Here is a 17,002-nt window from a genome sequence, read left to right as displayed (position 1 = left end):
CAAGAAATGCGCACAAGCTTGGTACCCCCTGCAGACAAGCCAGGACTTCTCTGCTAGCCAGACAGACTTTCTCCTCCTCAGCATTATTCAAGCACTGGCAGGAAGCCCTGGACAATTTGCACCAGCAACTGGCACAAAATTAAATTGAATGGAGTGATCAAGAAGCACAGTTTGTTTAGGCGTAAGTCCCTGGGGCAGACTCAGGCATGGGTGTTGTATGTGCTGGGTGGGCTCCATGGTGTTTAAAAACCACGTGGGCAAAGTAAGTTGTTTTTTCCACATGTTTATGCATTTCAGACCCTTTCACCATTACACAGAGCTGAAACCCAGTGGGAAGGGCTGGTGTCCATCGGCACAGCACCTACGTGGATGAGGACGAGGGGCAGAAGCTGCCTGTGAAGGCAGGTGTAATGCTCCTGGAATCCCAGCTCCCGCTTGATCTCTCAAGTTTAGGTGTCTCATGCTGTGTAGGACACATCCACTGCACAGTCCCACCTTCCTGGCTTTACTGACCCAAGGCAACACAGCTGCCAGGAGTATGTTCAACCATCCCATTAATCTGGGTGGAAGCAGGCTGTTGATGTCAACGGTTTGATCCTCCTCCACAGATCACATCCTGCTAGGACAGAGCCACTGTTTGAACGGGACCAGGTCCTAAGGGCAGTATGTCTTTAAGCTACAAGCTGTGCCTTAAAGCCTTTAGCACAAGAGGTCTCAGCCCAGGACAAGACCTACCCAAAACCAACACTGCTAGCAAAAAACACTGCAATTTTTTGAGAAGTGATTAATAAGAATCAGGGTCAGGCTTTGAAAGATGTAGTCATCAGGCTAGGCTAACCCCAGGAGCTGTGGGGAAAAGGTGGAGGGTTTTGCTGAGGAGGGACTGAACAGCAGGCAGAAGGAATGAAAAATTCACGGGAGATGCTTGAGAAAAGTACTTAAAAATAGAAGCCTCTAACAACAATCCTGCTTTGGAAAGATTATGGAATAAAAATCACCCTCAGTTCCCACACGGGTTGTTATTTATTTGACCAACTGAATTACACTACAGTATTATAAGTACATGTTTTTCCACTATTGCTATGCTGGGGAATTTCCTGGTGGCAGCTACATGAGAGGGTTGGTTGTGTAACAATCCTTGTCAACGGAGCACAGGCACGTATGCCAGGGTGGCACGGCCTGGGCTCCAACCTGATCTCAAAGGGCAGCAGATGCTTCGGGCAATTACAGCTCAGATTCCCCAAAATTTTCCCAAATGAGCAATTACATCCCACAGTTTGGCCGGGCAAAGTGCCTGAGGGGACCACTCCAGCCTGGAGGAGACAGGCAGGCGGGTGGCACTTCTCCAGCGTGCTCCCACGTGCCGGTGGAGAAGGTGCAGAACCCAGCTGGGATCTTGCCTGCCTGGGGCTCAGCAGCTCAGCCCACAGCTCCAAGCAGTGCTGAGCCACATTCCCGGCTTGTTCCGATGCTGCTGCGGGTGCTGGTGCCCTCCTTCTCTGCCATCTCTTCCTGCTTCTCCCAGCACAAAGCCTCGGAGCCTGCAGACATGCCCTGCCCCAGTGATCACTTGCCCTTGGCTGCACCCAGCCCTGGGAAATCCGGCTGCCCACGGGAGGTTGCATTGGCTCATCAAACACAGCTATGTTTTCAAGTAAAGGCATGAGCAGTTTAGCTATTTATGAAAGAGAAAGGCACTCCACCTGCGTTCCCTCCTTAGCCTGCATGAAAAGTCACATCACCGTGACGCACCTTCTCCCCCAGATGAATGAAAACCCGTTGCTTCACCCCCAGCTCCTGGGCTCTTTGCAGCGTGCAGGACGGCAGAAGATACTGCAAAGTCACTCAGCAGCAAAGCCACCAGCATTAGCATCTCCTGAAACAAACTTCATGCTTCAGTCTTTGACAAACTCAGGCAGATTTTGTCTGTTTTGAATTTTAAAGTGACTGTACTGGCTGGAGCGATCTGAGAGGCCTCAGGCATGAGGAATGTAGGATCAGACTCTCCCAAACAGTCCTTCATACTCAGAAGACCAGATGCCTGCAGCAGCAGAAAGCCAGCAGGAGAGGCCCGGGGAAGGGGCAGGGGTGCGGCAGCTCCGGGTCTCAGGCAAAGAGGAGCAGAGGAAGCTGCTGTTCCTCAGCCAGCCCCGGGACAGGGATCAGGCCAAGGGCCAAGTGAGAGGCAGTGGCATGTCCTCCTGCCTTCTCCTTCCAGCTCCATCCACCATCCCTTCCTGCCTGCTCCCGGACTGCTGCCTTGCTCTCAACCCCTCTCCTGACCCAAACTGTCATACCCACCCTGGCTGCAGGGAGTCACTATGTCCCCTGCTGCTGTGACAGCAAGGAGACATTGGAATAGAGGCCACCAGGCTGTGAGCATGTGGGAGGCAGATTATTTTCCCTTATTCTGAGTCTCACATGGATTCATGCCTGGGCTTTCTCTTAGAGGAAAGAATTCCTTGGCTACGCTGCTCTGTGCTTTCAGGGATGCAACCCAGCTGGGAGAGGGGCTGAGGGAAGTTATTTCTCCTCTCCACTGCTTTCTCCCTCTGACCCAACTGGTTTAAAAGCTGCTTTAGGCAGAGCTGCACCTGCCATTGCTGCCACGGGCAAAGGTGGGAGACAGGGGTCAGGGCTTGGGGTGTGTGGGAAGCCAGCATCTCTCTCACTTAGCCACACCGCAGCAACTCATGATGTGTTTCTCTTCCCAAGCACCAGATCCCATCAGCTGTAAACAACAGGCAAAACCCACTTATGTTATTGCCCAAAAGGAGGGAGTTTCCCCGTCAGGCTGGGAGAGAAGAGAAACAAATCCTGCTGCCAAAAATTTCAGAATTGGGAAACATCTCCTAGGCTTCAAGCATTTGCAAAACTACAAAGTAAATACAGATTCCCTGGTGGATGCTCTTGAGCAAGAGCAAAGGTAAAGGATGCTGCATGGTCCTGCCTCCACATGCTGTGTTATGGAGAAATGGGAATCAGGGCATGTTTTACAGCCTTAAGAGCACTGGCTCACTAACAGGGTTGGGAGAGAAAGCAGATGTGATTCCAGATTTCATCCTTATGGAGACCTGACATTCAACAGCAGATGAGGAGCTTCAAGGAGAAAAGTAGAAAACAAACCAAGACAGCCTTTCTCTTCTTCAGTGCCTGACCAAGGACTGTGATCTCCTGCTGTGTCGATCTGCAGGGCTCTGCTTGCCCTCAGAAGCACAATGAGGTGCCCAGCTTAAGAACAGGGACCTTTTCTGGCACGTGGGTACCTCTTAGCTCCTGGGCTGTTACCCCTACCCTGAAACCCAGGAAGAACAGCAGGCTTCAGAGCTCGCCCATTTTAAAGCCTTTTAAGTCCTGTTTTCAACAGAAAGGCATTTTCCAGTTGTCACAGGGACATGGAAACGTAGGACAAGAGGGAAAGCGCTTCATTTCCTGTCCCTGACCCCAGCTGAGAGTGGCTACACCATTCTGGTGAGAATGACTAGGGAGAGCCTTCCTTCATGGTCTTGCCGTAGAGCTTCACCCACCACAAAGCTTTCCAAAACACAGAGCTTATTTTTAAACCCCTGAGTTCTCTGCGTCCCCTCCATCAACCCTAGACTAAACAGCAGCAATTCCTCCCACCCTTCCTTATAGGTCATATTTTCTAAATCCCTTTATCACACATGCTGATCTCCTAAATGCTCTCACTTCTCAGAGCAAGGTCCTCGGCAGCAGGAGGGTGGCTGGGCTTCCTAGAGCAGCAGACCAGGGCTTCCTTCTCACGAGACCTGACTCAGGCAGAAGTCAGAGCTTCTTGGCAGTTTGAGTTTTTTTGAGTTGAGTCACTTGTCAGCCTGTAGCTATGCTCCAGATGCATGTTAAAACTTTCCCTTTCTTTTCCCTGCACTGGGTGATGCACAACGTGTCTTTTGGGCTTGCTTCAGCATCTCAGCAGCCAGGAGAAAGGTGGTCGAGGTCTCAACTCTGACGTTATTAATAAACACGCCCCACATGCAATGCTAAAAACACCCTCCCCATAATCAGCCTGGAAAGCAGGGAGTAATTTAGCTGTATTATTTACAGCCCCCATTGCCTGGAAGCTTTTTATTGCATTGTTGTCTCAGCTGCCCTCTTGCTCACAGTGGTGGGAGCACTCACAGAGCATGACCCAGTCTGGAGTCACATCCCAAAGCAGTAGAGCAGGAGATAAGGAGAAGGGAATGAAGCTCACAGGCGCCTGCCTGGACGTCAGAGCAGGGATTACATACCCTGCACTTCAAAGTTAAAAACAGTCAGTGCATATTTCCCAAACCCATAGTGAGGAAAGGGAAAGGGATGTAGGACCATAGAACCTCCCGACTTCATCAAGACCAGAATTTGGCCTCAATGATGCAAGGAAGTAGAGAAACCTCTCCATGCTACTCCACAGGCAGTGATGCCCGGACTAACTGTCCTAATATTTCTTCCTCTCCAGAATGATCCATTAGCAGGACTCCAGGAACCTGCCTGGGTCTCACGCTTTGATTACTCTCCTGACTTGCAGGCTGACTCCTCGCATCCATGATACGTGCCCAGAAATATGCTCTACCCTGTGTATATCCAGCCCTGAGTGCTCTACGCAGCCCTCCACGAGGAGATATGTGCTCATTACAAATATTTATAAAGCAGCAGAATGCATCTGTCTAGCACAGCACGTTTCTGTTGACAGTGCCACCAACTCAGCTAAAACTGAACAAGAAGTGCTCCCCCAGTAGCAGGAGAGAAGCTGGATCCAGGTGGGAGCTGTGGAAAGCGGGTAGGGACAGGAGGCTATGGGATGCTACGGCCACATTAGCAGGGCTAGAGCTGTCCCACAAGGAAAGTGAGGCAACAGAAAGGGGTAGGGAGCTCTGCTGCACCATACCACGCCAGGAGAAGTTTGTGTGCATGTTCACTGGTGGAAGGGAGCTGCTGCTCTTCAACAGGAGCAGGGAGCTTGCTGGGTTGTACCAGCCCTGAAGCTCACTGTGGTTTCAAGGTGGGACAAGCCCCTGTGGTAGCCAGCAATGGACTGAGGCTCTTTGGCCCCATACACCCAGTCTTCAGAAGTCAGAGATTAACTTAAGCTCTGAATCACAAGGTTTAATTCCCTTTCTTGCAAATTTGTTGTCATACATGATGGTAATGTTTGATAATTACATGTGTCAAGTCACTGTCCAAATGGTTAAAATTAAATTACTTCCTGGGACAATAAGTTCCATAATGAAACACAATTTAAATTGTGATGATGATAATAATAATAAACTTTTTATGGGATCTCCTTCCCGTCTTGTTCATGTCACAGAGAGACATAGGGGGGTTAGGAGGAACAGCAGTTCTTGCTCAGCCTTGTCTAGCATACTCCTCCTTTGATACATGTCCGTGAAATCACCTCTTACTCAGCTTTACCACAGCCCCATTCGCTTTCATCTCTCTTCAAAGGAGATTCCTCCATGCTTTTGATTATGCCGGTCATACTTTCTTATTTCCGTCCAATGCTGAAGCAAGCAGATGACCAGCACATGACTGTCAACTCATTTCACCCCTTGCACTCCAACTGTCCTTCAGCCTCCTAATAGCTCATTTTCCTTTCAAACTCCACGAGTCCTCGTGAGGGGTCTAGGATGACTCCACACCGAGTTATTTAGTATTCTGGAGGGGTTACTCCCAAACGAAAGGAATTCCAACTATGTTCTGACAGAAGACAGATCTGGGACACTCACTCTGCAGCCATCCGGCAATAGATCTGGCTTGCTCATCTCTGTTCCTTCGGGGCCTTTCTGTATCCTCCAGCATGGTCTCCTCTCTCGCTACGCTATTAGCATGGACTTAACATTGTTCTTGTTCATTCATTGTAGAGCATGTCCATTCTCCTGTTTTCAATTCATTCCAGCTCACTGTTGGCCACAGTGTTCCCAGCCCTCAAACACACATTTTAACAATAGCCGGAAACTAAAGTCCTGCATGCAATCTTTTATTTTAGCAGAGTACATTTTTCTTCCTGTTAGATAACGTATCTCCTGGAAAAAGAACCTAACATTTTCAGATCCCTTCCTGACCCTCCATCCTTATTTAACATTGATGAATCTGTATGGGAATGATACTTTCCAGGTTGTTCAGAGGAAGATATGAGGCATAAATTAACAGGTCCTCACAGAGCACTTCAGCTGGACATTGCAGAAGTGAAAGTATTAAATACCTCTCAGCTGGTCCTACTTAAATAGAGGGACACATTTCTGAACACTGAGACCTAGTGACAACTGCTCACTGATCTGTTTTCAGTAAGTGTGTCACTTGTCCCTCCGCAGGAACAAATACAGACATGCCTCCTCCAGCGCACAGGAGGAACAACCTGTATGTGGCCGAACAAGCCTGGGAGCTGGAGCGAGGGAACTGGGAAAGCCACCCAGCGTGCTTGATGGTGCGCACCACAAAGGGATGAGAGCAGAGCTGTGGCTACAGCCTTTCTGTGAGATTTACCTGCCCAAGAGCTCTTTCATGTCCAACCTACAGAACCACCAAAAGGAGCTCCTATACAGTGTGATGCTTTTCCCCTCACACTGCAGCACTCAAGTCACTTGAGTAAGTGGACTTTGGTAAGTGTCTGTTTGCAGTCACTCAAGTTCATGCTCCTAAGCTACAAGATCCTCCCCAAACTCTCAGTACGTGTAGATAATTTTAGAATTTGCTCCTGGATTTTATTTTTTTCTCTTTCAGTAACACAAACCAACCAGTCCAGAAAGAACGTAGAAAAAAACAAGATGACATTTTTTCTATCAGCTGAACGGAGTGGTTGAGTGAATTCATTTTGCATCAAGCTAGTGTGGAGTCAAAGTTACACCTGCAGGACAGGAGTGCACAGCATAGGTAGGGCAGAGCTCTACCCTGGGTATAAAGGACAAACACAGGCAGGCTGTAGAGAACACAATCCTCCCTGGAAAACGGGCCCGAGATGACTGTCAACTCCAGAAGGCCACATGCAACAGGACCACCTCAGGCCCTACAAAGCCATTTTTCTCCAGCTGGCTGCTTAAGTCCGCTATTGTTTAGCAGAAACAGCTGCACAATAGTTTGTCATCTCAGGGTTTCACTCTGCATTGGAGTCCTGGTCTAAGAGATGCTACCCTGGGTGATTTCTTCACAGTTGGTCTCAGCACCAGAGGCAGAAGAGACAGCACACAGGTCAGAGATGGACTGGAAAGCTCCCGACAGCAAGTCACCAAACAGGAGAGACGCCTTGGCTGTCCCGCAACAACAGCCTGATGTCCAAACCACAGAGATGGACAGACCTGGTGCAATTTCCAGGAAGCCTCCTCACTGCGGTCTCTAGAGAAATCACCACATCCCTCCTTGCTCAGGAGACCTCTCCGCTGGTGCCAAGGTTTGCTAGCTACTGGTGGCTGTTGTTCTCTGGTTACAGATCCCCTCTGAGGCTCTCTGACAAACCAGGAGCCTGCAGATGCACTGCTGTCCTTTAGCCTTCACTGGCAAACTACCTGGTGCTCTTCCCTTGCCTTGCAACGGCTGGTAAGTACTGAGCCCAGCTCCATAACCTCCACAACCCTCCAAGGGCAGCCACACCTGGCCTGTCTGAACAAATAGGGAAACCATTACAGCAGCAAATAGTTGCTTTCTCCCGGTGAACCTACTTGTTCCTCAACGCCAACTGCTAAAGCTGATTAAAACCAGGCAGAGGTCTTTATTCAAGCGTGAGTTGGAGACAGAGGAGTAGGAATAACAGAGGCGCCACTCAGAATAGCTGCTTTGCAAGACTAATTTTAGTGACCTATATTTACGGCTCTTCCACAGGAGATGAGTGAAAGAGCAGGGTGTTTAGTTTTGCAAATCCCAAGCCAAACACAGCCTCTGATTCTGGTCCAACCCAAAACCTATTTAGCACTTTTAAATCCTATTTCACCTAAGGGTCCCAAAGCGTTGGATGGGGATGTCTGCTTAATAACACCACCACCTTATGTACTTTGGATGAAATACAAGCCGCTCGCCACATCAGAGCCCATGACCAGAGCGAGGGCACAGCATTACTCATGCCCTATAATCCTCTTCCTGTAGCAATCCTCCCCCGCCATGTGAGCATAGTGTTTTCTTATTTCATCAAGTTTCATCCCTTTCACACAGTTTTTACCCCTAAATTATTATTTGCAACAAATTCAAGTTTTAAGACTTAGAATTTTAGAATATGGGCTAAAGTTTTCCTATTATTTCTTTTTCTCTGAATGAGAGCTATTGCTACACACAGCAGACAGGCTCATGCAAGAGCTACTCCACTCCAGCTGCCTCCAAGCCAGCCTGGAGAACAAAACCAGAAAGCAGGTCCCAGACCCAGACTGGAGTCCAGTCTAAGCCAAACAGGAACAGTCTCCAGTTTCATATTCTGGGCTCAATTTTAAAAAGAAGGGAAAAAACCAAAGGCAGGATTGAGGTGGGTGAAATCCAACTCTCACAACGTCCCCATCTTACCAATGAGGAACCTATAGCACACGGTTTAATTCTCTTTCTTGCAAATTTGTTGTCACAAATTACAGTAATGCTTGATAATTACACGCGTCAAGTCCACTGTCCAAACTGTTGAAATTAAATTACTTCCTGGGACAATAAGTTCCATAATGAAACACAATTTAAATTAAGATGATAATAATCATTTTATGGATCTTCTTCGCCTCTTGTTCATGTCACGGAGAGACACACGGGGGATTAGGAAGAACAGATGATGTGACTTACCCAGTGTTGCTCGGAGCTGGGTGACAGCACCTTGGCTTGACCCCTGGAGTCCAAATGCAGTCCCCAGATCTAATCACTAAACCACAGAGGATGTCTGCACCAGGAGTGTTTAGTTTACAAGTCAAAACAGAGTCTAACTGCCAGCATGCAAGGGTCTATCGCTACCACTTCATACATTATTCATCTCAATCTTGCACAACACAGGCCTTGAAATCAGAACCCAGAGGCAATTAGGCAGGAGCAGAGCCAGCTCTGCAGCAGCAAGAGGTGAAAAGGCGAGGTTGGTAAAACACTGTCCCGCACCCTGCTTTGCTTTCCTCAGTTCCTGCCCCGAGGGTGCCTCTCTCAGCTGCCAGCCCAGGTGGATTTGCATGGTCCATAGGTGGCTGCTGCTTATTTGCACCTGGCTTTGGGTGGTACCATTAGACCCTGAGCTGCTGTATCCTCTTGCCCTGCAACAGCAGACACCCAAGCCAGCACATAAAACACCCACCTGAGCCCCAGTGTCCTTGCAGCACTGGTATTTAAACTCCTAACAGCAATTTTCTCCAAGCTATACCTTAACCTCTTCAGTCCTGGCACCAAAACCTACATGAGCTTGGAGCGTGTTTATGCCATGAAAGTCCATTTTAGAAATGGACACCTGTTAAGATCACCCAGCTACAGATTAAAAAACTGTTCTCCTCAAAGCCTGTCACTATGGCAGTCTTGGCATCTCCTGTTCATACGAACAGAAACCTCTCATTTTTTCCCAAGCCAAAGGGCTGCCTCCCTCCATCCCTTCTCCGTCTGGAGCACGCAGCGGTCTGTGGAAGAGCAGAGCCAGTTTGGCTGCCAGGCACTTAAATAACTCCCTGTGCTTGTTCTGAGAAAGACCTTCTCCATCCATCACTGCTTGATGGAGTTGGTATGACTGAGAGATCAAATCAGTTTCAGCACCAGGTCGCACCCTATAAAGAGCAGAGAAGTGCCCTGCCAGCTTGTCACCTTGCACTTATCTACAAAACATTACCTTTCAAGGAAGTTCCCATGGGAGGCAAGAAATGTGAGATGGCAGCTTCCCTCACCCACACCAATGCTGTAGATCAACCATGGATTTAAACACCTCCTCTCCCCTACCTTTCTTTCCTGTCCCTACCAGGTAACACGACCTGTGTAGCTCCACCTGCCGAAAACCACTTGATATCAAATTAAAAATCACATTTGTCTCCCTCTGCAGAGACTGTCAGCATTCACCACGGCCAAAGGGCATCAGCAGCACTGATAACCTTGCTTGATCCTCAGCTGCTGAACGTTGCTCTGGGTAGGTGCTGTACCAGTGTAGACCAGGTAAAGCTCTGGTCTGGACCACCATTGCATCCAAACACTGTAAGGTCCTTAGGGCTGGTTATTCATTTTGTTTGTACAGCACGGTGAGACTCTGGTCTCCGACTGCAATACAGGCTCTGGCAAAAAGGCTTGAAGGTTGGGCATCCGGAGGGGAAATCCCTTCCTCTTGTTGTAGGGAAGAACATCTCAATTGCATTTTCTAGAGACAGCAATCAGAACAAAAAAAACCCTACTGGTACATCAGAATTTTACAAGGGTTCAGACATGATCAAAGGAATTATTTCACACAGGCAGATTTATTTGGACAGGTATATGATGCTCCACTTCACCCAAATTGCAAGCTCATCCATACCTTTCCTTGTTGGACTGTCCCTCTTCACACAGCACAGCAGCACACACTGACCCAAGGGAATCTGTGATTTTGTACTCTAGACAAGGATTTTTAAGCCTGCCCAAGGCAAATCATGGCTCAAGCTCTTTACTAAAGATTTCAAAGACAGAACAGAATTGCTAAACCCTTTGCTACGAACTACCATGTTAAGAAGAACTTTCATCATCTGCAAACCTCAATTTTCCTACCTGCAAGAGAAGGATGACAGTCTTTTGACTCCCTGGGTGTTGCTAGGATTAGACAATGTTTGCTCAACATTAATGTAGATTTTGGTGTCTTGTGTTATTGCTACTGTCACATTATAGAAAGGTCAACGAACACATTCCAGTGAGTCAGAGCCTTTCCACAGTGTTTGCGTAGTCTTCAGAGCTTAGCCAGGCTCTGTATTTGGATAAAGCCCACCACAATCCCACCCTTAAAAGATCCCAATGTACGTCAGAGTGGCAGCCCTTTCCTGTCACTGTCTCATCTCTATGTTTAAGATAAGAAGCACTTGGAAGATGATGCTGAAATTGAAGCAGGGAAGGAAAACAAACCCAAACCACATATACAGGGGAAAAAAAAAAAAGGGTAAAAATAAACCAAGCTCCCCTCAGAAAAACTCCGAGCATTAGAGAGCGTCTAGCCAGAGTCAGAAGGCAGGGAGAGAAGATATGTGTTTAGGTAGAAATTAAACTGAACGTAGGGAAAAATGAGTCTCCCACTTCTTCTTCTCCAATTAGAAACCTTCAGCAAGAACCTCTTGCCAGCCCAGCACCTCATGTAAAACAGCAGTCATGTTACCAAACCTCTTTCATAAAGCAGTTGGAAATACTGAGGACCTCATACATTCTCCAACAAAAATACAGACTTTTTCTGGGAAAAGCATTGATTCATTGACCCTACAATTCTTACCTGGAAACCTCTTGCACTCCATGAACTCAAGGCAGGGCTGCAACACCAATTCCTAGCACCCTGTCCCCTGGCTGGAGACATTATGTTTCTTGGCTCACCAGCCAACTGCGAGGTATGCTGCCTCGTGATCAGAAGCCACGCTAACCAGCCATAACCCAAATTCTCTAGGCTCTCTGCCATGGAGCTGCAAGCCCAAAGTCTTGAGAATGCTGACTTTAAACCAACAACATACAAATCAAACTGCGGGTGGGTGACAGAAAATTTCAACACACCGAAAGCAGAGTAAGGCCAGGCAAAGCTCAGGGACTTTCTTCTCTCCTCATCCTTGGCCTTAAGTACTCCACCTCTGTATCCCTTATTTCTCCCTTTGCCACACACCCACCCCATCTCCACTACCTCCCCTATCACAATAGCTTTAGCACTCCAAATTCCTCACTGCAAACACCCCATATCTTCCAGCTCATACCACTGCTCCCCAAATCCCTACCTTCCCTCTTCCTGTAATCCCCGCCATGTCCTTACCTCTCCTACACCCTCACCTTCCTACCACACCACTTCCACTGCTGATCACCGCAAATCAAACACTTTTTGAAAGTTCTTCTCTGCTAAAAATTTTCAGTACCTTCAGCTTGTGGCACCTGATTCAAGATGACCCACTGCTGGCTGACCACCACCACCCCCTATGCTGGTTGGGAGGGCAGTGTGAATACATGACAGGATGCCAATTCTGTGCCCAGGGCACAGGAGGGCCTTGAGAAAGAAGAACAACGTGCTCATCAGCACAACACAACAGGCAACAAGACATTGCACTGTGGACTGTGTGTTGCAGGGTCTGTGCTCCACTTGGAGCTTCTAGACAGCTGTTCAAGGAAATTGCCATCAATGTCAGCCTCACCACCACTATTAGATATCTCATCCATGTCCGGGCCCAGCTTGAACCCATTTAACTTGTAAGGGATAATGAGATAACAGCATGACATGTTGCAGCTGAAGGTTATTTAAACACCCATCTGGTACCTGTTATGCAGCATACATCCTATTGTTGTATAGGAAATATATGCCACCTCCCTCCCACATGGAAAGGAGACGATCTATAGATGTGTCCCATGCTACCCCTTCTTTTTGCATAGATGCGGTAATTCTCCCTCTCTGTGTTGTTTCTAGCATATCACTTTGCATTTCCTATCTGTGTTTTGGGAGATGCAGTCTCTTCCAGGCTGGTGAGACCTTGTGAAAGGACACAAGACCACAATGAAAAACTTACTAGGGACATCTCATCGCCCCCTTCACACATCAGTCAGAAGAGGCTCCACACCATCCAGGTTTGAAAGGGTGGACCATAAACTGTGAAACTGATTCACCCTTTGCAAGACACAACTGGGCACTACACTTTATCCCAGAGACATTCAGGGGTGACAGTCCACTTCAGTGTTTATGGGACCACACTCTGTTTCTATGGAAGAACGGTGAAATATCTGCTGAAGCCTGTGAGGTGAGCAATGCAACCTGCTTGCACTTTTAATTCAGACATACAGATGAGAATCTGCAGATCCCAGCTAAACAGCCTCATTTCTTTATTCAAACTCTCCATCTTCCTTCATAGGATGACTTTTGCTGTTCTTGGTCCCCTGCTGAAATCGCCTGTGAGGCTTTTGCTCTCCATGAACCCTCAGCAGCCATAAGGGCCGGGTTGTGTGGTATCCCAAGAAATCACATTTCGTAACACAAGTGGTCAGCTCTGCATATGTGTACTCCTCTCTCTTCTGTTTTTCTCAGGCATGACTCAGTTTTCTGCTAAAGTTGCTCTACCCTGTAAATCCTGGACTAAAACCTTTGTCTGACACCCCATCTAGTGTTCAGCACAGATAAATGCAGAGGACCGGTGCATCAAGTAAACACAGTTGACTTCCCAGCATTTTTTAGGGGTATTAAATCACCTAAAACTATCATTTGAGTTGTCTCCAGGAGAACTCTGACAGACTCCAGGCAACATGGAAACCTGCATATGCCACTGCCAATTCCTTCCTCTGGCCTCTATGCACCCTCCGGATGTTCTGATGGAGAGATCGCAGCCGGAAAGCCCAGCAAGCCCTGCTCCTCAGGTGTTAGCTCCTTGGCAGCCAACCCTGGGGTTTTGAGGACACCCCTCTGTAGGTGAGTCATCTGGGCAAACTACCTTGGAATAACGAGCCAAGAGCCAAAGCTGTACACACCTCAAGACTCGACGGCAGCTGACAACGAGGACTCTCTCAAAACAGGGAACAACGGAGCTTCCCAGGTGCTCGGCAGTCAGCAGCACAGGGCACTCCTTTCAAGAGAGAAGTCAAATCTTGAGCATGTATTTTGAATACTAAATAATGCTGCTTAGTGTTTTTCCAATGAGATTTTAAAAATAAAATGAGAATTACTTAAAAGTGCTTTTCACATTTTTTTCATTTAAAAAAGAAGTGTTTGCTGAGAAAATGAAAGCTGTCTCAGTGTCTGTCCTTCCCCTTTGCAAACACACTTCTTTGGTGGTGGGGGGGGTCACGAAGTTGTCAGGACAAAGTATCTGTGCTGAGAACTTGGTTTTAATAAAGCAGCTTTCTGACGTGTTCAGACCTGTGAGTTGCAGAGCTCCAGCCACTGCTACGGAAATCTTTGGGCTCTGCGATGCTAGGTGCACAACCCACTCTGAACTAAGCCCAAAACAAGCATCACTATATTCCTGGTTAATCACCAGACCAATTAGCACCTTGGTTAAGATGCAGTGAGGCTCCAGCCCTGCTCCCCTCAGAGCTGGGATTCTTCTGATGAAACTCTCACTGTACCCATGTGGCGACGCCCTGCTCATAACACTTCCATTTCTCAAGGAGCAGTGTGATAAGTCTGTTAACTCATTAACACCTCCAGCTTACAGGAGACTTGGCTTCCATCCTCTCGAACAGCCTCGGGCCCCACAGTCCAGTAAGTTATTCTGCAGTTTCTGTTTTGCTTTCCTTTCCCGCTGAGCCAGGCTGGCTTTCAGTTCCCACCATGAAGCTTCTGAATGCTGCTGCATTCTTTATTCTTGTGCCCACTTTGATGCCAGCTTTGGACCCTCTCAGCACTTCAATCTTCGTGGGTGGTGCTGCTGTTGCTGGGGAGCTCCTCTCCCCCCATTCCTGGCTGAAGTGCAGTCTCCTGGAGTGCTGCAATATGAAGGACATGCTGAACTTATCAGGTAAGGCAGTGGCAAGGGCACCTTGAGCCAAGTTGTCAGTGGGACCAGCTGATGGTCTTTCCCAGGGTAGTGAGCGCTTCCTTTTTAATGCCAGCTTCCTTTGGGGTGGTTGTGGAAAGATAAGAGTTACCACCCACAGTGGCTCTAGAAGGCAAAGGCTGTACTAGCCTAATACTGCTTATCCCACAAGTGGTCATGTACCCTGCTTCTCATGGCAGTACTGGAGCATTTTCCTTGCTGGGGTCTTGGTTTATATTAGCAGAAGCAGGCAAAATTCTGGAGGTGAATTCAAAGCTAAGAGCTAACGAAATAATCCCACATCTTCTTGAGACGGACACCCCAGTGGTATCCCACACCCCAGTCGGTGGTTGCCTGTAATACATGTCAAATGAGCAGCAATTAGTGGTAGGTTTAGATTCAAAACATGCTGCTTCACTTCCCTGAGACAAGCAGGCTGTCAGTCCTCAATGAAAAGGGAAGAAAGAGTTGTTTCACCCTGCCTGCAGGGAACTAGTGCATGGTCTGAAAAAGAGCTTATGCAACCTTCTAACTATGAATTCCTGATCCTGCCACCTGGAAATCCCCCTTCCTTTTGTCATGGGATTATAAATATTGCTTCGTTTCAGAGGAGGGATGCAGATTTCAAAATAAATCCTCAACTGTTGGAGACAGTTGTGTGCCTCCAGGTACTTCAATATGCCACTTCCTACCAGCTCTGGATTCGGCTGCTTACAAACAGGCTGTTTTCTAGAACTTTAGCCACCGAAACACCAGTTGTGGTGCTTTTTAAAAAGAACTTCATATAGCAACAGAAGCACATTCTTCTACAAATGTGAGGTATGCTAGATGCCACAAAAACAGTTAATGAGAATTTAGCACATGCAGTGAACAAGTCTCTGCAAATACATTAGATCCCATCTCAGGACTTTATAGAAGGCAGTAGCCACAATACCACTGGGACTCCTGCCTATCTCATGCAAACAGCTTGTTTCCCATAAATGCCATCAAGAGTCTGATTCATGAGTCTGCTCCTCAGTTGGATTCTCTGCTGATTCACAATCTTGTCATGGCCAGAGCGCAGTGAACATTTGTTCTCCCTGATCATCATTCAGCTGCAATAAAACAAAAAAAGGGAGGAATAATATGGCATTTTCTGACTCTTCTCTCCCCTCATTCCTTCAGCTATAAAGATGGATTTGGAATGAAAAGTCTTTGGCCAGCATCTTGCTATCCACATAGTTCTGAGAGCTCTGAGCACACATATGTACTCCACATGGCCCTGGAAGCCCCTGGTGATGTCCTTCCACGACTGGACTGGAACGGGCAAATCGTTTGTCAGCAGTATCACTGCAAAAAACCTCTATCAGCTTAATATACCGAGGAGGAGGTTTGTGCACCACTTCGGCACAGTACTGCATTTCCCACACCTTTCACATGTCCATCTCTGTAAGGTACTTCCAGCTTTATCTCACTTTCCTCAATTTATCTGCAATTGTGAGTGCAAATCCCAGGTAATTTTGCCCCTTCTCACAGGAGCAGCTGCAGAATTGGATTTGGGGCAACGTCAGTGCCTGTCCAAAGTCCCTTTTCATCTTCTCTGAAATGGATCAGATGCCACATGGCCTGATAGACTCTATCATGCCATTCCTTGGCTACCGTGCAGAGATTTATGGTGTTTATTACGGCAAGGCCATCTTCCTCTTTCTGAGGCAAGGAAAGCCAAAGGCGATAAGGGAATTACAGTCCCACAGAATCTGCAGAGACAAAGGGAGTAACAATTGCTGATAGGTTTGTAGCTAACTGCAGCATGGCTGAGCAGCTCAAGGTCCCTTGCTGTGTCTTTACAGCGTGTTGTCAATGAACATGCACAGCCACCGTGTCAGCCAGAAGATCTGAGCTATTCAACACTATAAAGAGAAGTGAGCTGTCCCAGGGCTGAAAAGGCTCCCATTCCTCAAGTGAATGGGAAGTGGACAAGCAGCTATAGTGGCTTCCAAAAGTACTGGAGATGCCACTTCCACAGTCGTCAGCAAATATGTTTTCTCCAGCTCTATAACACCACCGTTAGGCAGAAAGTGCTTTGTAAGATGGGTGGGACTCCCCTAGGGTGCTCTTCAGATGCAGAGAGGGGAGAACTCACCTGTTGAAGGCCACCTTCACACACAGATCAAGAGAGCACAACTCCTCCATGTATTATTCCTGGGAAATCCCTTTGCTGAGGGTCATCCCAGCTCTTTTCACATGACATGACTGAAACAAGCCCGAACCCCAAGCTTTGGGCTGGTGTACCTCTTAGGTTGCCTTTGCTTTCAAACACGTGCCCAACTACCTATTTCAGCTTGAGGCAGCAATAACCACCATGAGGAGCAGCTTGTTAGAGAGCCTCTGTCATGATTTAACCCTAGCCAGCAATTAAACACCACGCAGCCGCTCGCTTACACCCCCCC

General features: G+C 47.8%; 1 pseudogene; it reads left to right on the top strand.

Moving 5' to 3' along the window:
* Positions 1–14,368: 14,368 nt before the first annotated feature.
* LOC104080521 overlaps positions 14,369–17,002 on the top strand; it is a 3,993-nt pseudogene continuing 1,359 nt past the window's right edge.

The sequence above is a fragment of the Fulmarus glacialis genome, unplaced genomic scaffold (assembly GCF_000690835.1).
Source record: "Fulmarus glacialis isolate BGI_N327 unplaced genomic scaffold, ASM69083v1 scaffold27878, whole genome shotgun sequence".
Classification (NCBI taxonomy): domain Eukaryota; kingdom Metazoa; phylum Chordata; class Aves; order Procellariiformes; family Procellariidae; genus Fulmarus; species Fulmarus glacialis.
Note: the sequence above shows the minus strand (reverse complement) of the source record. Positions and strands in the feature narration are given on the sequence as shown.